We start from the raw sequence: 12,642 nt of genomic DNA on the forward strand, positions 1-12,642 counted from the left end.
ATTCGAATGTGCGTAACCGATGTATCGAGTGTGCGGTATCGATCAATCGAATGTGCGGTATCGATGAATCGAATGTGCGGTACCGATGAATCGAATGTGCGGTACCGATGAATCGATTGTGCGGTACCTATCAATGGAATGTACGGTACCGATCAATCGCATGTTCGGTACCTATCAATGGAATGTGCGGTACCGATCAATCGAATGTGCGTTACCGAACAATCGAATGTGCCGTATCGATCGATCGAATGTGCGTTACCGATTAATAGAATGTTCGCAACCGATCAATCGAAAGTTCAGTACCGATCAATCGAAAATGCGGTACCGCACATTCGAATGTGCAGTACCGATCAATCGAATGTTCGGTACCGATTAATCGAATGTGCGGTACCGATCAATCGAATGTGCGGCACCTATGATTCGAATGTGCGTAACCGATGTATCGAGTGTGCGGTATCGATCAATCGAATGTGCGGTACCGATGAATCGAATGTGCGGTACCGATGAATCGAATGTGCGGTACCGATGAATCGATTGAGCGGTACCTATCAATGGAATGTACGGTACAGATCAATCGCATGTTCGGTACCTATCAATCGAATGTACGGTACCGATCAATCGAATGTGCGTTACCGAACAATCGAATGTGCCGTATCGATCGATCGAATGTGCGTTACCGATTAATAGAATGTTCGGTACCGATGAATCGAATGTGCGGTACAGATGATTCGAATGTTCGGTACCGATCAATCGAATGTGAGTTACCGATCAATGGAATGTTCGGAACCGATCAATCGAATTTGCGGAACCGATCAATCGAATGTGCTTTATCGATCAATCGAATGTTCCCAACCGATCAATCGAAAGTTCGGTACCGATCAATCGAAAATGCGATACCGAACATTCGAATGTGCAGTACCGATCAATCGAATGTTCGGTACCGAATAATCGAATGTGCGGTACCGATCAATCGAATGTGCGGCAGCTATGAATCGAATGTGCGTAACCGATGTATCGAGTGTGCGGTATCGATCAATCGAATGTGCGGTATCGATCAATCGAATGTGCGGTACCGATCAATCGAATGTTCGGTATCAATCAATCTAATGCACGTTACCGATCAATCGAATGTTCGGAACCTATCAATCGAATGTGCGGTATCGATCAATCGAATGTGCGGTACCGATTAATCGAATGTGCGATTTCGATGAATTGAATGTGCGTTACCGATAAATCGAATGTGCGGTATCGATGAATTGAAGGTGCGGTACCGATCAATCGAATGTGCGGTACCGATTAATCGAATGTGCGATTTCGATGAATTGAATGTGCGTAACCGATAAATCGAATGTGCGGTACCGATCAATCGAATGTTCGGTACCGATTAATCGAATGTTCGGTACCGATCAATCGAATGTACGGTATCGATCAATCGAATGTGCGGTACAGATGATTCGAATGTTCGGTACCGATAAATCGAATGTGCGGTACCGATCAATCGAATGTTCGGTACCGATTAATCGAATGTGCGGTACCGATCAATCGAATGTACGGTATCGATCAATCGAATGTGCGTTACCGATCAATCGAATGTGCAGCACCTATTAATCGAATGTTCGGTACCGATCAATCGAATGTGCGACACCTATGATTCGAATGTGCGTAACCGATCTATCGAGTGTGCGGTATCGATCATTCGAATGTGCGGTACCGATCAATCGAATGTGCGGTACCGATCAATCGAATGTGCGGTACAGATCAATCGAATGTTCGGTATCTATCAATCGAATGTGCGGTACCATTCAATCGAATGTGCGTTACCGAACAATCGAATGTGCGGTACCGAACAATCGAATGTTCGGTACCTATCAATGGAATGTACGGTACAGATCAATCGCATGTTCGGTACCTATCAATCGAATGTGCGGTACCGATCAATCGAATGTGCGTTACCGAACAATCGAATGTGCCGTACCGATCGATCGAATGTGCGTTACCGATTAATAGAATGTTCGCAACCGATCAATCGAAAGTTCAGTACCGATCAATCGAAAATGCGGTACCGCACATTCGAATGTGCAGTACCGATCAATCGAATGTTCGGTACCGATTAATCGAATGTGCGGTACCGATCAATCGAATGTGCGGCACCTATGATTCGAATGTGCGTAACCGATGTATCGAGTGTGCGGTATCGATCAATCGAATGTGCGGTATCGATGAATCGAATGTGCGGTACCGATGAATCGAATGTGCGGTACCGATGAATCGATTGTGCGGTACCTATCAATGGAATGTACGGTACAGATCAATCGCATGTTCGGTACCTATCAATCGAATGTGCGGTACCGATCAATCGAATGTGCGTTACCGAACAATCGAATGTGCCGTATCGATCGATCGAATGTGCGTTACCGATTAATAGAATGTTCGGTACCGATGAATCGAATGTGCGGTACAGATGATTCGAATGTTCGGTACCGATCAATCGAATGTGAGTTACCGATCAATGGAATGTTCGGAACCGATCAATCGAATTTGCGGAACCGATCAATCGAATGTGCTTTATCGATCAATCGAATGTTCGCAACCGATCAATCGAAAGTTCGGTACCGATCAATCGAAAATGCGGTACCGAACATTCGAATGTGCAGTACCGATCAATCGAATGTTCGGTACCGAATAATCGAATGTGAGGTACCGATCAATCGAATGTGCGGCAGCTATGAATCGAATGTGCGTAACCGATGTATCGAGTGTGCAGTATCGATCAATCGAATGTGCGGTATCGATCAATCGAATGTGCGGTACCGATCAATCGAATGTTCGGTATCAATCAATCTAATGCACGTTACCGATCAATCGAATGTTCGGTACCGATCAATCGAATGTTCGGTACCGATCAATCGAATGTACGGTATCGATCAATCGAATGTGCGGTACAGATGATTCGAATGTTCGGTACCGATAAATCGAATGTGCGGTATCGATGAATCGAATGTTCGGTACCGATTAATCGAATGTGCGGTACCGATCAATCGAATGTACGATATCGATCAATCGAATGTGCGGTACCGATCAATCGAATGTGCAGCACCTATGAATCGAATGTGCGGTACCGATCAATCGAATGTGCGTTACCGAACAATCGAATGTGCCGTATCGATCGATCGAATGTGCGTTACCGATTATCAGAATGTTCGCAACCGATCAATCGAAAGTTCAGTACCGCACATTCGAATGTGCAGTACCGATCAATCGAATGTTCGGTACCGATTAATCGAATGTGCGGTACCGATCAATCGAATGTGCGGCACCTATGATTCGAATGTACGTAACCGATGTATCGAGTGTGCGGTATCGATCAATCGAATGTGCGGTACCGATGAATCGAATGTGCGGTACCGATGAATCGAATGTGCGGTACCGATGAATCGATTGAGCGGTACCTATCAATGGAATGTACGGTACAGATCAATCGCATGTTCGGTACCTATCAATCGAATGTACGGTACCGATCAATCGAATGTGCGTTACCGAACAATCGAATGTGCCGTATCGATCGATCGAATGTGCGTTACCGATTAATAGAATGTTCGGTACCGATGAATCGAATGTGCGGTACAGATGATTCGAAAGTTCGGTACCGATCAATCGAATGTGAGTTACCGATCAATGGAATGTTCGGAACCGATCAATCGAATTTGCGGAACCGATCAATCGAATGTGCTTTATCGATCAATCGAATGTTCGCAACTGATCAATCGAAAGTTCGGTACCGATCAATCGAAAATGCGATACCGAACATTCGAATGTGCAGTACCGATCAATCGAATGTTCGGTACCGAATAATCGAATGTGCGGTACCGATCAATCGAATGTGCGGCAGCTATGAATCGAATGTGCGTAACCGATGTATCGAGTGTGCGGTATCGATCAATCGAATGTGCGGTATCGATCAATCGAATGTGCGGTACCGATCAATCGAATGTTCGGTATCAATCAATCTAATGCACGTTACCGATCAATCGAATGTTCGGAACCTATCAATCGAATGTGCGGTACCGATCAATCGAATGTGCGGTACCGATTAATCGAATGTGCGATTTCGATGAATTGAATGTGCGTTACCGATAAATCGAATGTGCGATTTCGATGAATTGAATGTGCGTAACCGATAAATCGAATGTGCGGTACCGATCAATCGAATGTTCGGTACCGATTAATCGAATGTTCGGTACCGATCAATCGAATGTACGGTATCGATCAATCGAATGTGCGGTACAGATGATTCGAATGTTCGGTACCGATAAATCGAATGTGGGGTACCGATCAATCGAATGTTCTGTACCGATTAATCGAATGTGCGGTACCGATCAATCGAATGTACGGTATCGATCAATCGAATGTGCGGTACCGATCAATCGAATGTGCAGCACCTATGAATCGAATGTTCGGTACCGATCAATCGAATGTGCGGCACCTATGATTCGAATGTGCGTAACCGATGTATCGAGTGTGCGGTATCGATCAATCGAATGTGCGGTATCGATCAATCGAATGTGCGGTACCGATGAATCGAATGTGCGGTACCGATGAATCGATTGTGCGGTACCTATCAATGGAAAGTACGGTACAGATCAATCGAATGTTCGGTATCTATCAATCGAATGTGCGGTACCATTCAATCGAATGTGCGTTACCGAACAATCGAATGTGCGGTACCGAACAATCGAATGTGCGATACCGATCAATCGAATGTTCGGTACCTATCAATGGAATGTACGGTACAGATCAATCGCATGTTCGGTACCTATCAATCGAATGTGCGGTACCGATCAATCGAATGTGCGTTACCGAACAATCGAATGTGCCGTATCGATCGATTGAATGTGCGTTACCGATTAATAGAATGTTCGCAACCGATCAATCGAAAGTTCAGTACCGATCAATCGAAAATGCGGTACCGCACATTCGAATGTGCAGTACCGATCAATCGAATGTTCGGTACCGATTAATCGAATGTGCGGTACCGATCAATCGAATGTGCGGCACCTATGATTCGAATGTGCGTAACCGATGTATCGAGTGTGCGGTATCGATCAATCGAATGTGCGGTACCGATGAATCGAATGTGCGGTACCGATGAATCGATTGTGCGGTACCTATCAATGGAATGTACGGTACAGATCAATCGATTGTGCGTTACCGAACAATCGAATGTGCGGTATCGATCAATCGAATGTGCGGTACCGATCAATCGAATGTTCGGTATCAATCAATCTAATGCACGTTACCGATCAATCGAATGTTCGGAACCTATCAATCGAATGTGCAGTACCGATCAATCGAATGTGCGGTACCGATCAATCGAATGTGCGATTTCGATGAATTGAATGTGCGTTACCGATAAATCGAATGTGCGGTACCAATCAATCGAATGTTCGGTACCGAATAATCGAATGTGCGGTACCGATCAATCGAATGTGCGGCAGCTATGAATCGAATGTGCGTAACCGATGTATCGAGTGTTCGGTATCGATCAATCGAATGTGCGGTATCGATCAATCGAATGTGCGGTATCGATCAATCGAATGTTCGGTATCAATCAATCTAATGCACGTTACCGATCAATCGAATGTTCGGAACCTATCAATCGAATGTGCTGTACCGATCAATCGAATGTGCGGTACCGATTAATCGAATGTGCGATTTCGATGAATGGAATGTGCGTTACCGATAAATCGAATGTGCGGTATCGATGAATTGAATGTGCGGTACCGATGAATTGAATGTGCGTAACCGATAAATCGAATGTGCGGTACCGATCAATCGAATGTTCGGTACCGATTAATCGAATGTTCGGTACCGATCAATCGAATGTACGGTATCGATCAATCGAATGTGCGCTACAGATGATTCGAATGTTCGGTACCGATCAATCGAATGTGCGGTACCGATCAATCGAATGTACGGTATCGATCAATCGAATGTGCGGTACCGATCAATCGAATGTGCAGCACCTATGAATCGAATGTTCGGTACCGATCAATCGAATGTGCGGCACTTATGATTCGAATGTGCGTAACCGATGTATCGAGTGTGCGGTATCGATCAATCGAATGTGCGGTACCTATCAATCGAATGTGCGGTACCGATCAATCGAATGTGCGTTACCGAACAATCGAATGTGCCGTACCGATCAATCGAATGTGCGGTACCGATGAATCGATTGTGCGGTACCTATCAATGGAATGTACGGTACAGATCAATCGAATGTACGGTATCTATCAATCGAATGTGCGGTACCATTCAATCGAATGTGCGTTACCGAACAATCGAATATGCGATACCGATCAATCGAATGTTCGGTACCTATCAATGGAATGTACGGTACAGATCAATCGCATGTTCGGTACCTATCAATCGAATGTGCGGTACCGATCAATCGAATGTGCGGTACCGATCAATCGAATGTTCGCTACCGATTAATCGAATGTGCGGTACCGATCAATCGAATGTACGGTATCGATCAATCGAATGTGCGGTACCGATCAATCGAATGTGCAGCACCTATGAATCGAATGTTCGGTACCGATCAATCGAATGTGCGGCACCTATGATTCGAATGTGCGTAACCGATGTATCGAGTGTGCGGTATCGATCAATCGAATGTGCGGTACCTATCAATCGAATGTGCGGTACCGATCAATCGAATGTGCGTTACCGAACAATCGAATGTTCGGTACCTATCAATGGAATGTACGGTACAGATCAATCGCATGTTCGGTACCTATCAATCGAATGTGCGGTACCGATCAATCGAATGTGCGTTACCGAACAATCGAATGTGCTGTATCGATCGATCGAATGTGCGTTACCGATTAATAGAATGTTCGCAACCGATCAATCGAAAGTTCAGTACCGATCAATCGAAAATGCGGTACCGTACATTCGAATGTGCAGTACCGATCAATCGAATGTTCGGTACCGATTAATCGAATGTGCGGTACCGATCAATCGAATGTGCGGCACCTATGATTCGAATGTGCGTAACCGATGTATCGAGTGTGCGGTATCGATCAATCGAATGTGCGGTATCGATCAATCGAATGTGCGGTACCGATGAATCGAATGTGCGGTACCGATGAATCGATTGTGCGGTACCTATCAATGGAATGTACGGTACAGATCAATCGCATGTTCGGTACCTATCAATCGAATGTACGGTACCGATCAATCGAATGTGCGTTACCGAACAATCGAATGTGCCGTATCGATCGATCGAATGTGCGTTACCGATTAATAGAATGTTCGGTACCGATGAATCGAATGTGCGGTACAGATGATTCGAATGTTCGGTACCGATCAATCGAATGTGAGTTACCGATCAATGGAATGTTCGGAACCGATCAATCGAATGTGCGGTACCGATCAATCGAATGTGCGGTACCGATCAATCGAATGTTCGGTATCAATCAATCTAATGCACGTTACCGATCAATCGAATGTTCGGAACCTATCAATGGAATGTGCGGTACCGATAAATCGAATGTGCGATACCGATTAATCGAATGTGCGATTTCGATGAATTGAATGTGCGTTACCGATAAATCGAATGTGCGGTATCGATGAATTGAATGTGCGGTACCGATCAATCGAATGTGCAGCACCTATGAATCGAATGTTCGGTACCGATCAATCGAATGTGCGGCACCTATGATTCGAATGTGCGTAACCGATGTATCGAGTGTGCGGTATCGATCAATCGAATGTGCGGTATCGATCAATCGAATGTGCGGTACCGATCAATCGAATGTGCGGTACCGATCAATCGATTGTGCGGTACCTATCAATGGAATGTACGGTACAGATCAATCGAATGTTCGGTATCTATCAATCGAATGTGCGGTACCATTCAATCGAATGTGCGTTACCGAACAATCGAATGTGCGGTACCGAACAATCGAATGTGCGATACCGATCAATCGAATGTTCGGTACCTATCAATGGAATGTACGGTACAGATCAATCGCATGTTCGGTACCTATCAATCGAATGTGCGGTACCGATCAATCGAATGTGCGTTACCGAACAATCGAATGTGCCGTATCGATCGATCGAATGTGCGTTACCGATTAATAGAATGTTCGCAACCGATCAATCGAAAGTTCAGTACCGATCAATCGAAAATGCGGTACCGCACATTCGAATGTGCAGTACCGATCAATCGATTGTTCGGTACCGATTAATCGAATGTGCGGTACCGATCAATCGAATGTGCGGCACCTATGATTCGAATGTGCGTAACCGATGTATCGAGTGTGCGGTATCGATCAATCGAATGTGCGGTATCGATCAATCGAATGTGCGGTACCGATGAATCGAATGTGCCGTACCGATGAATCGATTGTGCGGTACCGATCAATGGAATGTACGGTACAGATCAATCGAATGTGCGTTACCGAACAATCGAATGTGCGGTATCGATCAATCGAATGTGCGGTACCGATCAATCGAATGTTCGGTACCGATTAATCGAATGTTCGGTACCGATCAATCGAATGTACTGTATCGATCAATCGAATGTGCGGTACAGATGATTCGAATGTTCGGTACCGATCAATCGAATGTGCGGTACCGATCAATCGAATGTACGGTATCGATCAATCGAATGTGCGGTACCGATCAATCGAATGTGCAGCACCTATGAATCGAATGTTCGGTACCGATCAATCGAATGTGCGGCACCTATGATTCGAATGTGCGTAACCGATGTATCGAGTGTGCGGTATCGATCAATCGAATGTGCGGTACCTATCAATCGAATGTGCGGTACCGATCAATCGAATGTGCGTTACCGAACAATCGAATGTGCCGTACCTATCAATCGAATGTGCGGTACCGATGAATCGATTGTGCGGTATCTATCAATCGAATGTGCGGTACCATTCAATCGAATGTGCGTTACCGAACAATCGAATGTGCGATACCGATCAATCGAATGTTCGGTACCTATCAATGGAATGTACGGTACAGATCAATCGCATGTTCGGTACCTATCAATCGAATGTGCGGTACCGATCAATCGAATGTGCGGTACCGATCAATCGAATGTTCGCTACCGATTAATCGAATGTGCGGTACCGATCAATCGAATGTACGGTATCGATCAATCGAATGTGCGGTACCGATCAATCGAATGTGCAGCACCTATGAATCGAATGTTCGGTACCGATCAATCGAATGTGCGGCACCTATGATTCGAATGTGCGTAACCGATGTATCGAGTGTGCGGTATCGATCAATCGAATGTGCGGTACCTATCAATCGAATGTGCGGTACCGATCAATCGAATGTGCGTTACCGAACAATCGAATGTTCGGTACCTATCAATGGAATGTACGGTACAGATCAATCGCATGTTCGGTACCTATCAATCGAATGTGCGGTACCGATCAATCGAATGTGCGTTACCGAACAATCGAATGTGCCGTATCGATCGATCGAATGTGCGTTACCGATTAATACAATGTTCGCAACCGATCAATCGAAAGTTCAGTACCGATCAATCGAAAATGCGGTACCGCACATTCGAATGTGCAGTACCGATCAATCGAATGTTCGGTACCGATTAATCGAATGTGCGGTACCGATCAATCGAATGTGCGGCACCTATGATTCGAATGTGCGTAACCGATGTATCGAGTGTGCGGTATCGATCAATCGAATGTGCGGTATCGATCAATCGAATGTGCGGTACCGATGAATCGAATGTGCGGTACCGATGAATCGATTGTGCGGTACCTATCAATGGAATGTACGGTACAGATCAATCGCATGTTCGGTACCTATCAATCGAATGTACGGTACCGATCAATCGAATGTGCGTTACCGAACAATCGAATGTGCCGTATCGATCGATCGAATGTGCGTTACCGATTAATAGAATGTTCGGTACCGATGAATCGAATGTGCGGTACAGATGATTCGAATGTTCGGTACCGATCAATCGAATGTGAGTTACCGATCAATGGAATGTTCGGAACCGATCAATCGAATGTGCGGTACCGATCAATCGAATGTGCGGTACCGATCAATCGAATGTTCGGTATCAATCAATCTAATGCACGTTACCGATCAATCGAATGTTCGGAACCTATCAATCGAATGTTCGGTACCGATCAATCGAATGTGAGTTACCGATCAATGGAATGTTCGGAACCGATCAATCGAATGTGCGGTACCGATCAATCGAATGTGCGGTACCGATCAATCGAATGTTCGGTATCAATCAATCTAATGCACGTTACCGATCAATCGAATGTTCGGAACCGATCAATCGAATGTGCGGCACCTATGATTCGAATGTGCGTAACCGATGTATCGAGTGTGCGGTATCGATCAATCGAATGTTCGGTACCGATCAATCGAATGTGCGGTACCGATCAATCGAATGTACGGTATCGATCAATCGAATGTGCGGTACCGATCAATCGAATGTGCAGCACCTATGAATCGAATGTTCGGTACCGATCAATCGAATGTGCGGCACCTATGATTCGAATGTGCGTAACCGATGTATCGAGTGTGCGGTATCGATCAATCGAATGTGCGGTACCTATCAATCGAATGTGCGGTACCGATCAATCGAATGTGCGTTACCGAACAATCGAATGTGCCGTACCTATCAATCGAATGTGCGGTACCGATGAATCGATTGTGCGGTATCTATCAATCGAATGTGCGGTACCATTCAATCGAATGTGCGTTACCGAACAATCGAATGTGCGATACCGATCAATCGAATGTTCGGTACCTATCAATGGAATGTACGGTACAGATCAATCGCATGTTCGGTACCTATCAATCGAATGTGCGGTACCGATCAATCGAATGTGCGGTACCGATCAATCGAATGTTCGCTACCGATTAATCGAATGTGCGGTACCGATCAATCGAATGTACGGTATCGATCAATCGAATGTGCGGTACCGATCAATCGAATGTGCAGCACCTATGAATCGAATGTTCGGTACCGATCAATCGAATGTGCGGCACCTATGATTCGAATGTGCGTAACCGATGTATCGAGTGTGCGGTATCGATCAATCGAATGTGCGGTACCTATCAATCGAATGTGCGGTACCGATCAATCGAATGTGCGTTACCGAACAATCGAATGTTCGGTACCTATCAATGGAATGTACGGTACAGATCAATCGCATGTTCGGTACCTATCAATCGAATGTGCGGTACCGATCAATCGAATGTGCGTTACCGAACAATCGAATGTGCCGTATCGATCGATCGAATGTGCGTTACCGATTAATACAATGTTCGCAACCGATCAATCGAAAGTTCAGTACCGATCAATCGAAAATGCGGTACCGCACATTCGAATGTGCAGTACCGATCAATCGAATGTTCGGTACCGATTAATCGAATGTGCGGTACCGATCAATCGAATGTGCGGCACCTATGATTCGAATGTGCGTAACCGATGTATCGAGTGTGCGGTATCGATCAATCGAATGTGCGGTATCGATCAATCGAATGTGCGGTACCGATGAATCGAATGTGCGGTACCGATGAATCGATTGTGCGGTACCTATCAATGGAATGTACGGTACAGATCAATCGCATGTTCGGTACCTATCAATCGAATGTACGGTACCGATCAATCGAATGTGCGTTACCGAACAATCGAATGTGCCGTATCGATCGATCGAATGTGCGTTACCGATTAATAGAATGTTCGGTACCGATGAATCGAATGTGCGGTACAGATGATTCGAATGTTCGGTACCGATCAATCGAATGTGAGTTACCGATCAATGGAATGTTCGGAACCGATCAATCGAATGTGCGGTACCGATCAATCGAATGTGCGGTACCGATCAATCGAATGTTCGGTATCAATCAATCTAATGCACGTTACCGATCAATCGAATGTTCGGAACCTATCAATCGAATGTGCGGTACCGATAAATCGAATGTGCGATACCGATTAATCGAATGTGCGATTTCGATGAATTGAATGTGCGTTACCGATAAATCGAATGTGCGGTATCGATGAATTGAAGGTGCGGTACCGATCAATCGAATGTGCGGTACCGATCAATCGAATGTGCGGTACCGATTAATCGAATGTGCGATTTCGACGAATTGAATGTGCGTAACCGATAAATCGAATGTGCGGTACCGATCAATCGAATGTTCGGTATCGATCAATCGAATGTGCGGTACAGATGATTCGAATGTTCGGTACCGATAAATCGAATGTGCGGTACCGATCAATCGAATGTTCGGTACCGATCAATCGAATGTGCGGTACCGATCAATCGAATGTACGGTATCGATCAATCGAATGTGCGGTACCGATCAATCGAATGTGCAGCACCTATGAATCGAATGTTCGGTACCGATCAATCGAATGTGCGGCACCTATGAATCGAATGTTCGGTACCGATCAATCGAATGTACGGTATCGATCAATCGAATGTGCGGTACAGATGATTCGAATGTTCGGTACCGATAAATCGAATGTGCGGTACCGATCAATCGAATGTTCGGTACCGATTAATCGAATGTGCGGTACCGATCAATCGAATGTACGGTATCGATCAATCGAATGTGCGG

This window comes from Apostichopus japonicus, chromosome 6 (genome assembly GCF_037975245.1).
Source record: "Apostichopus japonicus isolate 1M-3 chromosome 6, ASM3797524v1, whole genome shotgun sequence".
In the NCBI taxonomy this organism is placed as follows: Eukaryota; Metazoa; Echinodermata; class Holothuroidea; order Aspidochirotida; family Stichopodidae; genus Apostichopus; species Apostichopus japonicus.